This window comes from Protopterus annectens, chromosome 13.part0, assembly GCF_019279795.1.
Source record: "Protopterus annectens isolate FY-2018-M chromosome 13.part0, PAN1.0, whole genome shotgun sequence".
NCBI classification, from domain to species: Eukaryota; Metazoa; Chordata; order Ceratodontiformes; family Protopteridae; genus Protopterus; species Protopterus annectens.
This window is the reverse complement of record NC_056747.1, coordinates 707,508,620-707,529,461: the sequence shown is the minus strand read 5'-3', so window position 1 is coordinate 707,529,461 and position 20,842 is coordinate 707,508,620. Positions and strand designations below refer to the sequence as shown.

The 20,842-nt window shown below is 42.6% G+C and overlaps 1 protein-coding gene across 1 annotated transcript in view; it reads right to left on the bottom strand.

Annotated features, from left to right (window-relative positions):
• The window catches only part of PIGS (phosphatidylinositol glycan anchor biosynthesis class S), a gene marked incomplete in the record, with an annotated part of 953,935 nt that overhangs the window by 583,992 nt on the left and 349,101 nt on the right, over positions 1-20,842 (bottom strand).

Genomic DNA, 20,842 nt, shown 5'->3' with positions numbered 1-20,842 from the left:
AGGAATTTGCGGTTCTGCTGTATCAGTTCCTTGTGCTCGATTCCAAGCACAGAATCTCTTTCATTTGTCAACATAAGATTTTCTAGTACTAGGTCTTTTGGCTTCCAAAATGACATCCATCACAGCTTTACTGAGAGGTGTCGTCTGTATGATTACAGGATTAGCCATGCTGCCAGGTTCAGAGTCTGTAGTTGATTGTGCAGGATCTGATTTGTTTTGCTGGGACAGTAGTTGTGGTTTTTGAGGCAAGGTCCAAGCTGGGTATTGAGACAAGTTTATTTTATTTTATTTATTTTACATTTGTTAACCGGGAAATTCCGACTGGACCAGGTCCATTTTCAGCAAAGGCCCAGGAAGAAAGGCTCCAACATCAATTTATACAAATACAGTACATCCAGCATAATACACAAAACAGGTTACATAATGTATGCTGAGCATAGTAATATAACAAGAATTAATAAAAACACTCCAGGTAAAAGAAGATATAGAACATGGGTAAAAAGACAATGTCAGTCATACATTGGTAAGAAAAGAAAATATATCAAGTAAGATTTTACAGTTAAAAGTACCCTTTAGAATTGGGTACCAGTATTGGTGGGGCCAGTCTGGGGCAATTAATATCATCTTTGGCTTCTCTTGTCTGACTTTTAGGAGGACCTTGGGTAGAAGAGGCAGAGGAGGAAAGGCATAAAGTGATAGGTTTTTCCAACTGAAGGATAGGGAGTCCACTTTCCATGCTTGTCTGTTATAAGTCCTTGTGCAGAATTTTTTCAGTTGATAATTTTGAGGAGAGGCAAATAGGTTTATGTCTGGGCTCCCCCATTTCTCTGCTATCATGCTGAAGACTTGTGGATTTAGTTTCCACTCGTGAGGATCCATAAGGTTTCTGCTTAAATCATCTGCCAGAGTGTTTTGTTTTCCTGGCAGGAATTGAGCTGGATGATTTATTTGGTAGGTCAAAGCTGTGTTCCACAGTGCCATGGCTAATCTGCAAAGGGGGTATGAGTGTGTGCCCCCTCGCTTGTTTATAAACCACATTACTGTGGTGTTGTCCGTCTTAATCAGTAGTTGTCCTGGATGAAGTAAGTCCTTGAAGGCTGTTAGGGCATTTTGAACAGCTAGCATCTCTTTCTGGTTGATATGTAGATGCATTTGATTTGGTGCCCATATGCCCTGAATGCATCTTCCTGCCATGTGGGCCCTCCAGGCATAATCTGATGCGTTTGTTGTTAAGGTTTGGCTGGGAGAGGGTAGAGTGAAGGGCCATCCCATGTTTTGGTGACAGGCCTTTGCCCACCATAGAAACTCCTGTTGCAGGCAGAGGATGAGAGAAATCATTGTTTCCAGACTGTGTGAATGTTGACTCCATAAACTTTTTAGGTACCATTGAAGTTTCCTCATATGCAGTCTTGCATATGGAATTAGTAGGATGCAGGATGCCATGAAGCCCAGAGCCTGCAGAATTGGCCTTGCAGAAGACTGGGTTTTTGTTGCCATCAGTTTGAAGTAAGTAGTCAGTTGCCTCGGTCTGGCATGAGGTAAGCCATCTGGGCAGCTGTAGTCAAGCTTGCACCCAGGAATGTCATCTTTTGAGAGGGTACCAGTTGTGATTTCTTTTCATTTATTATGTATTCTAGGCATGTTAGAAGCCTTTTCACAAACGCCATGTGTCGTAGAAGAGTGTCCTTGTTCTCTGCTTGAATGAGACAGTTGTCCAAGTAAGGATATATTTGAAAACTTCTTTGTCTGCAAAACGCAATTACTGGTGCCAGGCACTTTGTAAAGACCCTGGGCGCAGTAGATAAGCCAAAGGGCAGTGCAGAGAATTGGTAATGCATTAAGCCAGCCTTGAATCTGAGGTATTGTCTGCACGATTGTCTTATTGGGACATGCAGGTATGCCTCTTTTAGGTCTAAAGTCACCAGCCAAGCATTCTTGCCCAGCATGGGCAGAAGCTGTTGCAAAGTGATCATTTTGAATTTTGGAATGTCCAGGTATGTGTTCAAAATCGACAAATCCGGTATTGGCTGCCAGGCCTTGTCCTTTCTGGGTACCAAGAACAGTCTTGAATAAAAACCCCGTCCTTTTTCCTGTTCTGGTACTGTCTGAATGCCCCCATATCCATGAGGGACGTAACCTGTTTCTGTGCCTCTGCCCATTGTTTTTTTGGCAGACCTGGCCAACCATTTGTCATTGGCAGAGTGTGGAAATGGAATCTGTATCCCTGTGATATGATGTTTAGTACCCACTTCTCCTGGGTTATTAACTGCCAACTTTGAGAAAAAAAGTGCTAGTTTCCCCCCTATGGGTGCTGCCAAAAGATAACTGCTTGGTGTAGGCAGAGGGAAGTCATTGGGATTGCTTTCTGTAGGTTTGTGCTTTATCTCCTCCAGATTTGGAGGTGGATGCGCCCCATTGCTTTGACCTGTATGAGTCTTGAGCCTGGTACCTGGAACCCTTAGGGCATCTGGATTTGCCCCTTTGAGCTCTGTCTGACACAGGAAAGGACCAATTTTTTGTAGGCCAGTGTGTACTGAATCTAGGTGGCTGCACTTGTAAGAAATCTTTAACAGTTTGCATAGACTTAGCTTTGTCTTCCATTTTCTTTAAAACCTCTTCTGCCTTAATACCAAACAGAGAATCATGCTGTAAAGGTGCATCTAGCAATCTAGCTTTAACATGATCAGGCAAATTTATTCCCTTAACCAGGCATGCCTCCTAATCACAGATCCAGTAATTGCGACCCTGCAGGAGGACTCTAAAGAATCAAAACCACATTGCAAAGTATGCTTTCCGACTTGTTTAGCTGCATGCAATAATTCCTGCAATTACTTATTTTCTGCATATTCTGAAATCAACATAATTTTCTGTTTCAGCAATCCCATAACATGTTGTTGTTACTTAAGCATATGAAATTGACAGTTTAAGGCCCTGATTGCCAAGTTTGCAGATGTATAAACCTTTTTTCCCCATCTGTCCAGTGCCCTTGAATCTCTGTCGGAGGGGGTGGGGTTTTTTGCTGTTGAGGCCTTAACTCCCTTAGGACCCTGTGAAATAGTTTCAGGATCAGCAGCAGGGTTTCTACATATAAATTTATGAGAGTCAGGGACTCTGTAATACCTGTCAGGCTTACTGGGAGCCGGAGGTAAGGAGTCAGGGGTCAGGCTTCACTCCGAAAACACATCATCCACAATGTCTAAAACAGGGGGAATGACTAAAGGCTTGTGCTGAGGGAGAAGGAAATCCCTGAGCCTCTTTTTTGATTCAGAGAGGTCTTGACTCTCTCAGTGAAAACGCTCCCTCAAAGTATGCAAGGTTTCTCCAAATGTATAGTCCTCAGGAGGAGATGCAGATGGAATAGACTCCTCAGCATCAGAATTCTCATAGGGAGGTAAAGATAATTCCTGATCAGAAGAGGAATCAGAAGAAATAGAAACCTGATCTGAAGATTCATAGTCAGTGTCTTGCCTAGGCCTCTTATCTGGAGGGGGATGGGTACCCCCAATCAAGGTAATAAGGTCTTCAGCCATTTTGATCATCTGTTTTTTAGGCATAGAGGCCTGTGCACATGGCTCAGGAGTCATTTTTTTAGTTTTAGAAGGTGTCTTTGCCTTTGGTTTTGCAGCTTTCATCGATTTGATATAAAGATGTTGAGGTCTGAATACACCCTCAGAAGCCAGTGCCTGCTCAGCGCCTCTGGACCCATCCGAGGGAGATACATCCGTCGGTCCAATACCTTGAGTATCTTGCGGCATGCCGGACTCCACAAAGGTGTTGGTAGAGGCCTGCGACTCAAAGGTAGTGGGTATCAGGGGCTGCGAAAGCACCTCACTGAGTACCGGCGAACTGGCGACTGGCTTAGGAGAAGCTTTGTCGTCGGTTTTGGATCTCGACTGCCTTTCTCTGTCCTTTTCTTTGCGTTTTTTATGTACTCCGGTAGTCGGATTGCTATCCAACGACATTTCTGGGTAGTTAAATCTGTTTCCAAAATACTTAGATGCAAAAATATACAGACGCTTAACAGTGCGTTGGTTAAATCTAGCACAAAACCGACAGCCAGGCACGTTGTGATCAGGGCCTAGGCAAGGAATACAGTATAAATGGAAATCCTTATGAGGTATTTGCTTCCCACAAGTAATACAATTATTAACTTTTTCTGACATCGGTAAAAAGCAAGAAAAAACGGGGTACTTAGCTTTAGTGAAGACTTTGGTTCTGAAACGCAAACTCGAATATTTCAGTAGTCGGCTGACCGGTACTTGCGAAATGCTTCTGCTTTGGGCATCACACGGCAAGAAAGACTGAAGAAAATGGCGTTGGCTGCATGTTTTATACCCCTGATGACCTGATGTCATGAAAGAGAAGACAGGAACGGACGCAGGACCCAAGACTTTGGAATTCAGGCCGACTGAGGGCAACCTGCTAGCAGATTACCCAAATGTAATGACTGCAACAGTGAAACACGAAGATCATCATCTGCCTTCAGCACTCACACTTACACCCTCCTAACATCCAACAAAAATTATATATACAATCAAAAAACTTTGTTAGTTCCCCAACAAGACACTTATCTATAAAGCAAACAAGTGAAGCAATGGTATCAACAACCCAGTAAAGAACAGTCTGACAGATGCACAACCTGCATTCGGGCTGGAAGAGAGACAGTCAAGGGTACTCGTGCATGCTACCTATATACCTCAATCCATACAAGCTGAGGTCATACATTGGATGCATACTCTCAGGAAGGTAAAGCTTTGGTATGCTATCTATTCAGTTTGATGAGAGTTTTTTTTTTTTTTCTTGGAGTTATACTTCTTAATTTTAGCTATGATTTTTGTCATAGAACTGGTTTAATTTTTGATTTCACTAGGGATTTTTTTTAGTTAGTTTTGGGTTTACTTCTGGCAGGCACAGAAGCCTCTTTGCAATCACTGACATGGTTAAGCAGGGGGTGAAGCTTAAGCCCGTATTTGAGATACCAGTCTAAGAACCTCTGTGCCTGCAGATTTTGAGCCATGAAGGGTTACCAGATTATACAGAGATAACTGAAGTCCCTCAAGAGTATGGTATTTGGTTTGACTCTCCAATAGGCTTAAGTATAAGCTCTGGGTTTCATGCCACATAGATGTTGACCTATAACTTGCCAAGACATGGTATGGGATTTCGTATATAACAATCTTTAAAAGGAGGAACTCCAGTAAGTCATGCTATTTAAATAAACTAAAGGTATGCTCGTTACTGATATAAATCAAGACACCTCCACCTTTAGTCCATGCCTGTGCAGTTGCCAATCTAAATGTCCAGAGGGCACCAAAGCCTTGTATTGCAAGGGTACTCCTTGCAGCTTTCAACCACATCTCAGTAATTGCACAGATGTCTGCATTCTCCAGGGTGAGGAGAACTTGGAGGGACTGCAGCTTCTTGTTTAGACTCCTAGCATTGAGCATTAACACAATTAGATTTCCTTGGGTAGATTTTAATATGCTGGAAGGTTTGTCAATTTGCCATTGCCTAAAAAATTCTCTAAAGGAGAGGACAATATTTTAGCCAATATTCAAAAAAGACTAGAGGGAAAGTACAGTTTTGTACCTACCATAAATGTAGATGTTCGAAGATCCACATTGCTGCAGTCCTTACATATGGGTAGTCCGCTGTCCTCGGTCGGCCCGAATACCAAAGTATTAGGCTGACGTCGGTCAAGGCGCTTTAAACTGACATCAGGACGTCAGGGTACAAAAGCGCATGACCGACGTCATATCCGCAGTCTTTTCTTGCCCCAGATGTCAGAAAGTCCTAACAAGAAAGGCCAAAGCCAAAAAACAGCAAAAAATAACCAACCACCCCTGCACTAACCATATTTACAATATGTACAACCCAAACCACACCACCACCTCTAACTACAGAGGGGAAGGAGGGAGGGTAAATTGGACTGCAGCAATGTGGATCTTCGAACATCTACATTTATGGTAGGTACAAAACTGTACTATGTTCTTCATCTCACATTGCTGCAGTCCTTACATATGGGTAGAATCCCAAAGCAGAGGTAAGGGAGGATGGCAAAACTAAAAAGCATTAGGGGCTGCCAAAATGCCCTGTAAAATTGCAGTGGCAAATCCAGCCCTAGATTTAGAGTAAAGTGGAAGGTGGTAATGCTTAGAGAAAGTATGCACTGAACTCCAAGTAGCTGCTTCCAAAATATCTTTAGTAGCCACCCCCCATTAAAAAAGCTGTAGAAGTGGCAGTAGCCCTAGTGGAATGAGGCCTAATCCCAGCTGGAATCTCCTTACCATGATGGAATAACAGAAAGCAATACAAAAACCAATCCACTTAGAAATAGTTTGTTTTGAAACAGGTTTGCCCTGAGAACCCAAAGCAAAAGAAACAAACAACTGCTGAGACTGCCTGAACCCTTTAGTTCTGCTCAAATAATATCGCAACTGTCTGTGTATATCCAAAGTGTGCAAAATCTCTCCCCTTTATTTTGGGGGTTTGCATAAAAAGTAGGCAAATGAATAGTTTGGTTTAAAGCCACACTAGAAACCACTTTAGGCATAAAAGAAGGGTTAGTACGCAAAGACACCCTATCCTTGTGGAAAATTAAGAAAGGCTCAACTGCCATAAGGGCCTGTAATTCAGAAACCCTTCTCAGAGGTAATGGCCAACAAAAAAGCAGTCTTCCATGATAAATATTTCAACTCTGCAGTTGCTGCAGGCTCAAAAGGTTGTAGAGTGAGTTTCTCCAACACAAAATTGAGATCCCAAGCAGGAGTAGGAGCTCTACGTGGGGTCTTATATTCTTTGCCCCTCTAAGGAATTGCTTAAACAAAGGATGAGAAAATAATGGTGGGTCACAGTCATAGTGAGCAGAAATTGCTGCAGCATGAACCTTTATAGAGGAGAAGGACAAACCTTTGTCCAATAACTCAGTAAGATATTGTAGAGCAACACTTAAATTAGGTTTAGAAACATCAAAGTCCTTTGCTGTACTCCAAAATAAAAATCTCCTCCATTTATCTGGTAAACTTTCCTTGTACTAGGCCTTCTGGCCTCCAAAATAACATTCAAAACTTGTTGTGGAAGCTGAGACCCTCCAGGGTTTAAAACAGAATATGCCAGGCTGTTAGATGTAGAGAGTGAAGTTTGACATTGAGTAAATGACTGTTCTCCTGAGACAGCAGGTGAGGAATCGAAGGCAAAGGCCATGGAGGCTCCCGTACCAGACTTCTCAGTAATGGGTACCAGTGCTGTCGAGGCCAATCCGGAGCTATTAAAATCATGTTTGGCTTGTCCTGTCTGACCTTCAGGAGTACCTTTGGGAGGAGAGGCAGAGGTGGAAAGGCATACACGTGAAGATTGCTCCAATTGAATGAGAGAGCATCCACTTTCCAAGCTGTGGGATGAAACCTTTTTGTGCAAAACTTTGGCAGCTGGTAATTTAGTGGAGAAGCGAACAGATCTATGTCTGGAGTTCCCCATAACACTGTCAATCTCTGAAATACATGAGGATCCAATTTCCACTCGTGGGGATCCATAATTTGTCTGCTCAACACATCTGCTAAGGAGTTCTGTGCTCCTGGCAGAAACCTTGCCTGAAGATTTAGCTGTAAACTGAGAGCAGTCTCCCACAAAATCATTGCTTGTCTGCATAGAGGATATGAATCGTCCCCTTGCTTGTTGATGTACCACATGACAGTTGTGTTGTCTGTTTGAATCAACACCTGCCCTGGAAGAAGTAAATCCTTGAAAGCTATCAATGCAAATTGGACTGCTAACATCTCCTTCAAGTTGATATGTAAATGTTGAAGTCTGGCAGGCCACGTGTCTTGTACCCATTTTCCATTTAGATGAGCTCCCCAAGCTTTGTCTGAGGCATCTGTCGTTAGAATCTGACTCGCCTCTGGTCGGGTCACAGAGAGTCCCTTGTTTAGGTGACATTCCTGAGCCCACCACAAAAATTCCTTTTGAATGCAAGGTATTATCTGAATGACAGTGTCCATATCTTGGCAGTGCTGCGTCCATACATTTTGAGATACCATTGTAGCTTCCTCATATGCAGTTTGGCATTGGGAAGTACCAGAATACAAGATGCCATGAACCCCAAGGCTTGAAGGACTGTCCTTGCAGTCAGCCTGGACTGACGAGACAATTGGTGGAAGTAAAGAGAAAGATTCTTTTGTTTGTCCGGGGTAAAAAGGCCATCTGGGATGCTGTATTCAGTCTCACACCCAGAAAACACATGTCCTGAGAGGGTACTAGACTGGACTTTATTTAGTTCACAGAATACCCCAGGCATCTTAACACTGCCATCACATACTGTAAATGATGAAGAAGTTCGTCCTTTCCTTGGGCCAGAATCAGGCAATCGTCCAAATAAGGATAGATTTGTATTCCTCTTAGCCTGAAGAAAGCTACCACTGGAGCCAGAACCTTCGTGAACACTCTGGGCAGTAGATAAGCCAAAGGGCAATGCAGAGAACTGATAATGAGAAGTCCCAGCTCAAAACGCAGATACTTCCTGCAACTGAGCCTGATAGGAACATGAAGGTAAGCCTCCTTGAGATCCAGAGTCACCATCCAGTGATCTTTGCCCAGCAGAGGTAAAAGCTGTTGTAACGTCAACATTTTGAACTTGGGAATGTCCAGATATGTGTTGAGGATAGATAAATCCAAAATTGGTCTCCACGTGTTCCCTTTCTTTGGTACTAGAAACAGGCGAGAATAAAATCCTAGGCCCACTTCTGGCAGAGGGACCGGTTGTATGGCCCCTATTTGAAGTAGTAGAGAAATTTGTTTGTGAGCCTCTAGTCTTTGCTGAGGAGGAACGTCTGGCATGCCTTTGAAAGGAGGCAAAGTATGGAAATAAAACTTGTAACCTTGGTGTATGATATCCAGTACCCATTTGTCTTGGGTAATCAAAATCCAATTTTCCTTGAAGAGTGCCAACCTTCCTCCCAAAGGTGCTGCCAGGCAAGAAGGATCTGGCAGCTGAAAAAGTAGGTCATTGGGCCTGTTTACGAAAGGACTGGCCCCTGCCCTCACCCGAAGATTGTGCAGGTGAACTCCCTGTTCTAGGTCTGAAAGAACTCTGAGCTCTGCCCCTACCACGTCTAGATCTACCCCTAGACTGAGAATCATAAGAAGGATCGTCCACCCCTTAGCAGGCCAATTCCTACTAAACTTGGAGGCTGAACTTGCAAAAATCTTTAACAGCCTGCATAGACTTAGCCTTGTCTTCCATTTTCTTCAAGACTGACTCCACAGGTGAACCAAACAACACATCAGACTGCAAAGGAGCATCCAAAATCCTTGTCTTAACATGGTCAGATAAATTCTGATCCTTCAGCCAGGCGTGCCTGCGAAGAACTGAACCAGTGGCAGCCACCCTAGATGAGGCCTGCACAGCATCAAAACCACATTGTAATGAATGCTTACCCACCTGTTCAGAGACATGCACCAAATCTTGTAATTCTTTACACTCAATGCCTTCCGCCAGAGCATCCACCTTAGACTTCAATTGAGAAAGAAGAAAGTTTTGAAATTTCAACATATGAAACTGGCAATTCAAAGCCCTCATAGCTAAGGTAGAAGATGTATAGACCTTCTTTCCCCATCTATCCAAAGCTCTGGCCTCTTTATCTAGAGGAACCGGATTTTTAACAACAGAGGCCTTGACACCCTTAGGTCCCTGACTAATAGTTTCTGGGTCCGCCCTAGGACTCTTATAAAGATATTTATGAGCTTCAGGCACCCTGTAATATCTATCCGGTTTAACAGGCGCAGGAGGCAGAGAATCAGGATTAAGTGAAGCCTCTGAAAACACATCTTCCACAACATCCAGAACAGGGGGTATAGCCAAGGGCCTATGCTGGGGTAAAAGCAAAAATTCCCTAAGCCTTTTCCGAGAATCAGAGAAGTCCTGACCTTCCCACTTAAAATGTTCCCTCATAGAATGAAGTGTCTCTGAAAAAGAAAAATCCTCTGGAGGAGAAGCAGAAGGAGTGGAATCATCTGCATCAGAATCAGAATAAGGAGAGTACTCCTGCAAGTCTTCAGCCGAAGACTCTGAAACATCGAAGCCTGCTCAAAACTTCCCAACTCGGCTCCACCCTAGGCCTCTTATCAGGAGGGCAAAGAACCTCTAATCAGAGTAATCAAATCTTCTGCCATTTTAAGCATGTGCTTCTTAGGCACAGACCCTGCTGAACTAGGAGTGACACCAACAGAAGCTAAACCTGGCCTGCCTCTGGGAGAAGCCTTGGAAATAGAAGGAGAGGGCCTAACCACCCTAGGAAGGGAGGGGAGTACAGTAACCTGAGAAGCCCCTTCAGCCTGACCTGCCTCTTGAGAGGCCACATCCTGCAAAATCAAAGTCTCCCCCTGAGACTCCAGAGAAGTCTCCGTCGGAACCACCGGTTCCACTGAAGCCTCTAAAGAACCAGCGTCCGGAACGGACGACTCATCTTGCCTGGGTTTAACTGTTTTGTCTTTGCGCTTCTTGAAGAAGCGGGCGCGGAGAGTCCGACGGCATATTATAATTGCACCGCTTACGAAGACCAGCCTAGCACAATCTAACCTTTGCTTAATAGTGCGCTTATTGAACCTAGCACAAAGCGACACCCAACAACGTCGTGCTCAGGCCCCAAACAAGGAATGCACAAAGAATGATAATCCCTATGCGGTATCTGTTTCCCACAAGAAATACAGTTATTCACTTTTCTGACATCCGGTAATACACTGAGGCAAGAAAAAACCAAAATGTTCCCCAACGGGGTACTTAGCCAACTTGGATTCGGTCTGAAACTCCGAACTCGAAAAATTTCAGAACGCCGAACGGCACTTGCAACGCTGCTTCTGCATCGGACCATGCGGCAAAAAAGACTGCGGATATGACGTCGGTCATGCGCTTTTGTACCCTGACGTCCTGATGTCAGTTTAAAGCGCCTTGACCGACGTCAGCCTAATACTTTGGTATTCGGGCCGACCGAGGACAGCGGACTACCCATATGTAAGGACTGCAGCAATGTGAGATGAAGAACATCAGGTGCAGACCATATGTATCCCCCTAACATAACACAAAAAACTAAGCAGTTTATTAAGGGAAACCCTCTTCTGTTCAAATCGTGGCATTATCCTTGGCAAAGGTAGAATGTTACTTAATGCTAGGCACACAACAGCCCATTACACACAGCCAGAGAACTCCATGTTGTCTCTCTTCATATAGTCTGGAGAAGTTTGTCTCAGGTCATTTACACCTACATGGACTATGATTGAATTATTCTGGCACCTGTCGTGCAATGACCAGAGTGCATGTGTAACTTGGCAGATTCTGACCCCCAATAGGCAACTGACCATTATTTTCTCCTTGTTCAGCCTGGTAAGTAGGGCATCAACATGTCATATAATGCATCCCCTATGACTAGAGTCCAGGGTAGTGTACTGGCTTGCCTTATGGGATTGGTAGTCGAGGCACCACTGGGTATAGCTGTATGTACAGTGTTAGGTCGTGATTCTGCTGAACACTTTTAGGTTTCCTGAGGATAATTTTTGCAGGTGGAATGCCCAAGAGGTCTTTGGGGTTTGGGAGACTGTATTTAAATGCCTCAGCATAAGCAGGTCTATGTGTGGGTATGTGTACTACGTGTGGTGGGTGTAGCGTGCATGTTACTGATTACCTGATATTATGGAGTGTTCATATGAAACAGTTTTGTCTCTAGAGACAGTGTATAAACATCTCATTGTTTCTTTGAGGATTATATGGTTGCCAGTTAATATCAGACAATCATTACATTATCTCAATATACATACAACCACCAAACTGGCTGAAGAAATCGGGAAAGTGCATATCCATGATGTCAAGTCCTTTCCTAGGTGAGCTACAAGGGTGTACCACATAAGGGATTAATAGTGGGCTGTCTATGGGTGCCTTTGAGGCAAGGGACTAGACTATACAATGCTAAATTCAAGGGGCATTGCTACTCGATGTACAACTAGCTGCTCTGTGCTACTGAATGCACAAAATAGTTGCTCTATATTCACAGAGCATCTGGTACAGTTTCACAGGCAGATTTATAAAGAAAATACAGAGAACTATTATCAAATTTGTACAGGCACTTAAAACACAAGAAACTGGCTTCTACGACCTCTGGCTAAAGACTACACTTACAGCTTTGTTTCCCAACTCAGAAAGACCAGGCCACCAAATGCCTCTAGATGGACTACCCCAAAGCTCTTATGTAAAACCATAAAAAAAGATTGCTTGTGTGTGTTAATGCTACCACAGAACAACTTAAATACCTGGACAAGACTAAATCCTTTTAAATGTTCATAATATTTGAAATTAAGTGCAAAATCATCAAAGCAAAAAATAAAGCAGTAGCTCTCTAAAACAGTTAAATGAAGTGCAACATAATAAAATATATTATCTGCCAAGGATGGTGCAGGATTAATTCAGAACCCTCCTAGAGTGGGTGAGGTGCACCACACAAATAGGAGGTCTGGGGAAAAGAACAGGTGACAATCTGTAATAAAGTTTTACTCAAGAGAAATACTGGGTTGCTGAGTGGTTACTCAGTATTATGGATCTATGGAAAACAGTGAGTAGGAAAAGTACTTAAATAGTTTACACAACAGACAATAGCAATGAAAGAGGGGAGGGGAGGGATTTTGGAAGTCAGATTACCATAAGGATATGAAGCCAGAGACAACAGCCTTTAAAAACACAGCAGGAAAAGTGTGGGACAGTTGGGGAAAAATTCAAGCTGCAAGAAGCAGATCAAATAAATCCAATATTGGAGCTCTATTTATACGACACCAAGCTACAGGTCAATGCCCACAGGTAGGTTAGAGTTTCAGGAACTTTAGTTTAAGGTCTCAGTGGGGGCTGGGACAGACAAAGAACAGGAAAACAGAAAGGCAATGAAATGCAACCTTAAATCAGGTAAATAAACAGAATATAAGATTCTAGCAGCAAAACTGGAATATAACCAACTGTAAAAGCAATGAAGCACCAATCCTGGAGCAGAATATAAAATACTGCCACTACTGCAATTCTAGCATATTCTATGGAACCAGACTATGGAGAAATTTACCAGTAAGACTGTTTATATAAAAATGTAGTGATAAAATGACTACATGAGGCTCAAATCTGGCAGTAGTTCACAGTTCTGCCAGAACTGTGAATGAAACTAAAAGATTATATCCATCTCCAGACAGGGTTCAAAATACAAACCGTCATCATTTACTCTGATTGGATTTCATGTCCTTTGCTTCCAACGTCTGACAACAGTCCTTTCTGCTTTGTTGCCAAAGCTGGTGTGCCAACAGATTTTGTGCTCTCGAGTTAACAAAAATTACATTCCTAACAGCAGCCTTTCTAAACTCAAGCATTATCCAAATTCGTCATTTCCCTTCAACACATTCAGCAACTGTTCCTCCTCTTGTTCTGTGAGGTTTTCATTCTGCAGTACGTTAACCCTTGATAACCCCTCTAATTCTCTAAATTCCTATTACTTCTTTCCAATATCATGTCTCTCTTATTTCTGTCCTATTTTTAAACTCCATTTTATCCCACTCCCAAGCTATCCCTTTTGAAGAAAGGACCATCTTCCCTGATAACTCCAGAGTCATTTTCACTATCCATTCCTCACCACTACAAAATTAAGCTATGTCAGCACTGCATTTTAAAATGCACAGAGAAGGGAACTGATGTTTGAGACAAGGGGATCTTAGAAGTTGGTAAATTTTCTAGGCTAAGTATATCTGAAGAGCATTTTTGTTCTGGGAGCTACTACTCAAGAAGATGCAATGCATGTGCCAGATGTGAAGAAAAACTATGTAGTTTGACAATGCCAGCACTTCGTCTTGTGTGAGAATACATTTTTAATTGTGTACCATCAGAATGCATCTAAAGACACAACACGTATAAAAGATCACAGATCTCTTAAGTGAATAAACTCTTGTTCACAAAATTTGTAAATATCAGTGCCTAATAGAAGCTCTTTGCCTGACTGTACTGATATCATAAAGTTCCTCTCAGCTCTAGAGAATGCCTTCCTCAAAACTGCCTATGGGTATTTCGTAACAAAACACTGGAAAGCCGCACTAAATGTTTTTACTTATTCTCTCTATCCTCCTTAATCCTCACCTAACTTAACCCCCACCCAGTACTCCTCCATAACTGCTTTCTTAGCCCTTGAACTTCCTGCCTTTTTGTCTGTTTTTCATGGTCCTTAAACTTATTTTGCATTTTCTAATCCACTATTTTTCTTCTACAACATGTACATAAAGTGTGATTTTTAAACTGTATCATAGGTTCATAGGTTGGTACTAGGCTATCAGCCTTAGGGCCTATACAAGCCTAGCCATAACAATTCCCTGGCTATTTTTTCCCACATTATTTACTTTCCTGGACCCCTGTCTAGCAGGGCGACTGACGTATCCTATAAGAACATTTTACTGTACATATTATGTATCTTATGAAAATTGTTCAGTTACAACATTGCACTCTATGGAGCTTTTCTCCCCGAGCCTCCACTGAAAAAGGGCTATTTTAGGATCAGGAGGACTTTCCTGGTAAACAAATGGAAATAAATAAATAAAAGTTGGGTTAGTAATCTTGTACTAACAGTAGATATTCAAAGAGATCACTGATGCAGTAGCCTTAAGCTGCCAAGGACCAGATCCACCAGTCAGTCTCAAAAGCTTTAGGGTACCTTCCAAGCATCCTAACCACTACCCTGCACGAGGGAAGAAAAATAAAAATCAGCAGCTAGGGCACCAAAGTTCACAGCTTTCTTGTCTCAGTAGGAGGAGGAGGAGGCTATAGCCCTAGCAAATAGGAAGCAAAACAATAAAACCCACACCTTAGAATAAAAAACGGAAAACTATGGGGCTTGAGGGAGGGACTGTCTTCTCTAGCAGTGACTTATTCAAGCATCTACTGTTAAGGTAAATTTACTTATACAATTGTACTATGTTCAGCATTATATAGCTCAACTTTCCTACAAAAGGGATATGAGGCAAGTATCAAAGCTTAGGAATCAAGAGAAGGGGCAGATGGGTTAGTTTCTATGAACCCCTAGAAAATTGTCCTAGCAAGTCTGTACAGGATCTATAGAAAAAAAATCTAGTTCTGAAGTGCTTGGTAAGGATATGCACAGGATATAAAGTTACTGCTTCTAGAAAATGTCTGCAATCCACCCATTTCCAATAACTCTCAAAACAAGCCAAAATCATGAAAGAGTAGGCCCTGCCTTTGCCTGGAAGTGACTTGCTACAGTGAGAAAACAGGCAATAGCAACTAACACTTAAAAATGGTCTGATTAACCATTGCTTGTTCCCTTTTCTTTCCTTCATACAACAGACCAACAGCTGATCGGCACTCATGAAAGTTTTAGTCCCGTCAGTGTAGTGTCTGGGTTGCCTAACATCCAGTGTTTATACAGTTCTCTCTCACATGTTCTAAGATTCCGGAAAGAAAACACAGGGAGATCAACTCTGAATAGGTCTTAGGCATATATTAAGGATCTGTTCTCAAAGTAAAACTAGCCTTGGGATAAACAAGATATTGAAAACTCACCATAAGAGCTCATGACTCAAACACTCTTATTGCAGACGTTTAGGCACCTAAGGTAGGTAGATAAACAAAGTCCGGTAGTTGCGTATTATCGCAACCACATTCCAACTGTGTTTTCACAGTCCATTCTTATCATGAACACTTAATTTTCTGCTCCATGTATTATCGCAACCACATTAAACAGTATTTTCACAGTCCATGTTTATCCTGAACAGTTAATTTTCTGCTCTAAATACTTTGCGATGTACATTATTAAACATGCCTGTCAAAATATTACAAGGAAAACCATGACATAGTATGTCATTAAACTGCTTTTTCTATGGAAATCTCAAGCAGATTCCAAGTGTATGTTCATAGGGCGGTTTGCTCATGAGCAGTACATTATGTGGTCCAAAAAGATTGACATGTACATCATTGTACAAATATAAATAAAAACATTAAAAGGAAAGCCATGAAATGGTGTTGCGTTACGCTTCTTGTACGGGTGTCCGGGTGGGCATTTCCATGGGGAACCACAGCCGTAACGGTCATGCTGAATGCATTCGTGCCTGGCAGAGAAATACCCAAAGGGCGCTTCCTGAAAGGGGGGTGGCATGGCTGCAGGGGTTTCAGTTATATATCTGCATTGAAAAATCAAGGGACGGTTTATAAATATGAATGTAGTTCACTTGCAAAGTGAACCGAACAACATTTTTTTGTACCGGCATGTATTCTGTGAATAGCACAACTTAAATGCAAAAGCACAGACCCTTGATAAGTATGACAACTGGTCCTTGGTTTACTTTTCCATGAAAAACAACTACTTTGTCACATTTAGTAGTGAGCTTCGTTTCAAAATGTGGACGAACTATAGATAACATATCGAGACGAGAAAGGGTTTGCACTGAGCATGGAATGTGGTTGCGATAATATGCAAGTATCCAAAGCCCCTTTTCAAAAGGCTGCTTCATTTAAGGCAGAACCTCAAGACAGACATACACAAATGGCCAAAATGTACAAGCAAGAAAGGCTAAAAGATAATTCACACAAATACTGTAGAACCAGAGGTGAGTGGGTCTTAAACAGGACCTGGTTCTGGAAATGGCATCAAGAAAAAAATCGTTTACACATACGCATCTATGACATTCTAGTAGCAGGAGTCTTTGCCTCCTTTAATACCTGTTACACATCCTCACACAAGAAAGTGCACAAAAAGTAACAGGATTGAAACATCCAAGCAGTAAACAGAAGAAACTGAAGGATAGTGTGCATCAAACATCCCATGTCAGGATGCTTGCAGTAAATACCCATGGCCAAATGAAACCATCTTTGGACAGTTCTGAATTCTTTAGAACAACTCTGGATATCACAGTAAAGGGTGGAAGATCATACTAGAACATGCCTGTTGATAGGAATGAAAGAACATCTGATTTCCAATCCAGAGTAAAAATACTGGAACATAATTTCTTTAACTGTCTGCTACATCTGAAAGCAAACAATGTACTTGAGACTATCCCCACAGATGATCACACACTGGTAAATCACTAGGTTTAATTAACATTCCTGAGGGTTCTAACTTGCTCTTGTTCATCTTGTCTGCAACAATATTTTGCTCGGACAGACTGTAAATCAGGGGTTGGACCTGGTTACCCCTTGTTTCATTATATATCAAACCACTGTGACGTTGTTTGAGACCACTCTCAGAAATGATAGAGGGCTCATAAAATAGAAATGTTTTATTAGTGCCATCATCTCTTAACATTTATGGGATTTAAATTGTCTTTTTATTTTGAGAGATCCTGGATCGGGACTGAATGTCTAGTTTGAGACGACAAAGAAGTGTTTGAGTGTTAAACCAGACAGCCACTGCACAAGTATTGCCCAGAGAAGAGTTGCTGAAAAAAAAACTGTTGAAGTAGCTACAGTCCTAGTAAAATAGGTTTTTGGCTTAGCAGGAAGGGTTCGACCTTTCATGCTACAAGCAAAGGATATGCAATCTGGAAGCCATCTGGACAAGGTCACTTTGGAGGCTAGTTTTCCAACTATCTGTAGGAAAAGCATAAAAAGCTGATTTAACTTCCTAATGTGTTTGGTCCTGTCCAAATAGAATCTTAGCTGGTGATGGAGATTTAAACCATGAAGTATATATTCACCGCTGTTACTGAAATTCAGAAAGAAAACTGGTAAATGACTAGATTGGTTCAAATTAGATTCAGAGGCCACCTTTGGAAAGGAAGGAAGGGTAGTAAGGAAACTGTCTTTTTGGAAAATAAGGTAAGAAAGCATGCAGAATAAGGCTTGAAGTTCTAAAACTCATCTGGCTAAAGTAACTGCGACCAGGAAAAGTGTTTTCTAGGACATAAACTTAAAATCTATAGAGGCAGATTGTTCAAAAGAGCCCTAGTCAAGGTTTGGAAGAGAAAAGGCAAATCCCACCAGCTAACTGGATCACATACTGGAGATGTGAGCAAAAAAGGTATCCTTCAAAAAGGATTCAGACAGTTTTAGAGAAGCAGTTGATAGCGGGCCCTGACTGAATGAAAGTCGAGATGGATGCTAATGGGACCTTGATGTGAAACAGTTAGAACCAGATTGAAAAATACCAGGTAGAAAATCTAATATGGTACCTAGAGAGGCCAAGAACGAATGGATTCAGACCCTTGGAAATACCCACCATTTTCCATTTAATGGTAGAGGGCTTCTGAGAAGAGGAAAGGATATGCACAACTCTTTTTGAAAGAGTGGGATCTCTGTCCATCACTGGAATTGGAGGAACCAACCTGAGGGAGTTCAGATTCATGCAAGGCTGACCCGATGGATGGGATATCAGAACTGGAACAGGCTCCAAGATCCAAGAAGGTTTTACTAGAAGAAGGCGAAAGGGAAAAGAAAACAACTATGTCTGAGACAGAAAGGGGCAAGAAGGACTACAGTCTCTCTGCAATGAGCTGCTTTCACAGAAACTTGATCAAGAGGTTGGAAGAGTAAGCTCCAAAATGGGGCCAGGGGCCAAGCATGCAGCAGAGCATCCCTCTGCGACTGTCCCTTAGAAGGGACAGAGCAAAGTAGCTGCTGCATTTGGTACTGAATGGTGCTAACAAAGAGATCACAGCAAGGCTGGCCCAGTGGCTGAAAATCTGAGCAGCTACTGAAGGATTAAGGTACCATTTGTGAGACATCAAAATGCTCGTGCTGAGACTGTCCACTAGGAAGCTGGAGCTCCCAAGTATGTATGTTGCTATCAGAAAATTGTTGCAAAGACATCATCCATTGACACCCTCATAGCCCTCAGACACAGGGGATAAGATCAGGTTCCCCCCGGTTTATGTACAAAACTTTAGCCCATGTTGTTGGTTTGAATAGCAATCACACCCTTTGGGAGACGGTCCTAAAAGGCCTACAGTGTTAGGGGGACTGTTTTCATCTCCAGTACACTGAAGTGCAAATGTGGACTAGGTACTATGGGCAATCTTCCCAGCATCCATAGTTGTAGTGGTTGTAAGCTGAGGAAGGATAAATGGAAGATCTACCAAAACCTGATCTAAAGTTGGTCATCAAGATATGTGAACGGCAAATGTCAGTGAGACAAACAGGAAAGTTAATCAGAGGAGATACTGTGGACCTTATAGGTGTAGTGGTCAGTTGTAAAATTCTCACAAAGAAACTGGCCAAAGGGACAAGAGACACAGCAGTGGCCATTAGACCAAGAAGACAAAGGATCAAGGAAGCAGAAGTCGTGCTGAGACCAGACTCAAGAGGCACAGTCTAACAATTTGATTGGTGGTGTCCAAATGGCATCCAATAAACTCCAGAGCTTGAAAAGGTTCCAGATTGGATATTTCAAAACTGACTGAATGATGCCTGAAGAGTGATACAGGTGAAGTAACAATCCCTTGCCTGAACTAAGGATGCCCTTGATGTTGCTGTAAAGAGACGGTCATTCAGGTAAGGGAAGACCCGTAATCCCTACAGCCTTTGCCAAGTTGCTACCACTACTATGCACCTGGTGAATATTGGGGAGCTGTAGTGAGACCAAGGGGCAGCGCTTGAAATTGGTAGTTACTGGCACCCAGCCTGAAGTGCATGAACTTCCTGGAATGCTTCGCTATTTTATGTGGTAGTAGGCATCTTTGAGGTCCACAGAGCACATCCAATCATCCTTCCTCAGTAGAGAAGAATGAACTGCACCATCTGGAACATAGTCTGCTTTACATAATGACTTACTTCGCCGAGATGTAAAATGGGTCTGCTTTACATAATGACTTACTTCGCCGAGATCTAAAATGGGTCTGAGGTCCTTGCTTTTCCATGGAACTAAAAAGAATCATGAACAGATCCAGAAGCTCTCTGGTCTGGTGTGACCTCTTAGACAACTTTATTCCCAAGCAGCTTTTGGAATTGTGCTGCTGGTTCCCTTCAGTGAAGGGGTGAAACATTGGGAAGGGATCTTTAGTCTCAAACTTGTGGTAAACTAGAAGGGAATTTTATAGCCTTTGGAAATGACTCAACACCCAAGCATCTAAATGTGATGACCTCCCAAACTTGAGGATGGATAGCAGAGTGCGCTCCCTTCCCTTGCAAACTACATCTAAAGAATAGCAGCTGGGCAAGTTTTCAGGAGTGTTGAAAAGGCTTGCAGAGAAGGAACCTTTAAAAGCCCTGACTTTGAAGACCACCCCTGCCCCTTGGGTGGTGGCCACTGAAGTTACCCCTTCTGCCTCAGGAGGCACCTTCACCTGAAATATCCTTGTGACACTGTTGTAATTTGCAAAGGAACAGTATATTGTTCCCCTCTCTGGTTCCTTGAGAAGATCCTCTGCAGGACAGAAAAGCAAACTCTCATGGTAGATAAAGTCTTACCCTCCTGTTTTGGTCCTGGTCAGAGTGCCCTGAGAGATCTTTGCTCCAAAACAGTTCACCCTTAGGAAGGACCAACACTATGTTCAGTTTGTGATGTATAGGCTCAACTGCATCAGGTTCTCTCCAGGCCCTTCAATCCACAAGAGCAATGAGTGGATTTAGGAGGGGGCAGTACCACCCAAGATGGGGATGGACCCACACCAAAGGCTTCACGAAAGAAAGACTCACCAGTGGTCCATCCCCATTATTGCCCCATCAGTTGTAGGTGATCACCAAAAATTAGTCAGTCATCAAGGGGGAGATTTAGGGTATCCTTCCCCTTCGAGGCTGAAACACTCACTAAAGGATTTGAAGTGCATTTTCTTGCATTGGCTGTTCTTGTGCACCTCCTGGGGGGGGGATGCCACAAAGGGACAAGAAGGCCACAAA